The following is a 1687-nucleotide window of genomic DNA, read 5'->3' on the forward strand; positions in this document are numbered from 1 at the left end:
ATTGAATGCTTGTCGTCAGAAAATCCCCAGAACTGTAATTTTGTCGTTGTTGTGTTGTTTATGTTATGTTTTTACTTAACTTTGTCTTGACGTAATAACAGAGGAATAAAACGTACGAAAGTTCCTTTAAAAGATGACGATGACAGCTCTTCCGAAACCACTGCTGTGTGCCGCACGCGCGATGTAGGTCTGAAAATGCAATTCTGTGTAGTTTTTTTACTTCCCAAAGACACTGAATCCATAAACGGTGGGTGGATAAGCATCCGATTAGACAAACTTCTTATAAAAGGAACACACAAGTGTGCAGCCGCGACTTTTTTTTTTGTTTAAACATGCGGTGTAACATTGTCGCATGTAGCTACCTGCTAACGGCAGTATGTCCTCTTGGCTGCGCAGCTAGTTGTAAATTCTCCCCAGTTCTGGGTCGATTCCTGCTGAAATGTCTGATTGGTGTAATGTTGGTTCGGAACCCTTTATCGGTGATTTTGACTTAGAAAGGTGCGTTTTCGTTCCACTACATTAACGTGAGGCGTACCCTAGTAACATTATGTAGCTGCAGCTAAGGGAAAACAGCGGCTGTAATCTTAGGCTGTAATCTGGGCCAATGATGGGTAATTCTCCCCAAATGTCAGGTCAGTTAATGCTGGGAAATGTCCGGGTATGTTAGTATTTGGGTAGAAGCTTTATTGGTGATGGGTTTTCAAGGTGGCGAGCAAAGCGCTGGGCAGTGTCCCAGCCGTAAAGGTGACAGGAATTTGGGGAGAAAATGGCCCAGCACTGGCACAAGATACAGCTATGTGAGTGTTAGCATGCACGCATACATAGATAGGTTAGTAGGCGTATGCTGGGCTCTCACGAGGCTAATTTTGTAGCCCTGTTTACGGATACTTCATAAAAGTACACAACACATGAATGGAGAGGTAGTATAACATGATTAGACTTTATTTAAAGCATGGAGTTAGCCCTGGAGGAGGACGGAGGAGATGACTTAAACACCAGACGCAAGGCTTCGGTAGGATCAGGCTAGATGCGTAGCAAAGTAACTTAAGAAGTTGCAAAGAACTTAAGAATACGTAAGAATTTGAAAGCTTATCCAATTTGCCTAAGTGGTGCGTACTAGATGGGGCCCGGACGACCCTCCTGTATTATTAACAGATACTTTAGGCAAGTCCAGCAAACACCTTGTAACTTAATCTCTGCCATCATACGGTTAATGTTTTCTTACGGTAGACCGGAAATGTCCAAGGCATCCGCACGCAATGCGGAAGTGATGCGTGATAGAACCGATTTCGTTTGTGTCGAGACTGGGCACACAGCTCTGGTCTGCTAGCTTCTTGGTACCAGTTTTTTCCCCTAACACAGGCCTCTGGAGATTTGCTTTTTAATTTTGCTTTCGTTGAAAGAAGACAAGAGAATGCATTATTAAAGCAAATGCAATTGCTGGAAGAATTGCAGTTCTTCTTTCGGTCAACAGAAAGATGAAAAAGCAAATCTCCAGAGCTGTGTTAGGGGAAAAAACGTGGTAAACACAGACGCTAGCAGACCACGAGTCGTGTGCCCAAGGCTCGACCACAAAAGAAATAGGTGTCAGCACGCCATCACTGCAGCATGGGCTGTGGGGGATGCTGACCCTTTCCGGTTTACGGAAGACAACATTAGGACAAGTTGGAGTGGCAGAGATGAAGTT

The sequence above is a fragment of the Sander lucioperca genome, chromosome 12 (assembly GCF_008315115.2).
Source record: "Sander lucioperca isolate FBNREF2018 chromosome 12, SLUC_FBN_1.2, whole genome shotgun sequence".
Taxonomy (NCBI): Eukaryota; Metazoa; Chordata; class Actinopteri; order Perciformes; family Percidae; genus Sander; species Sander lucioperca.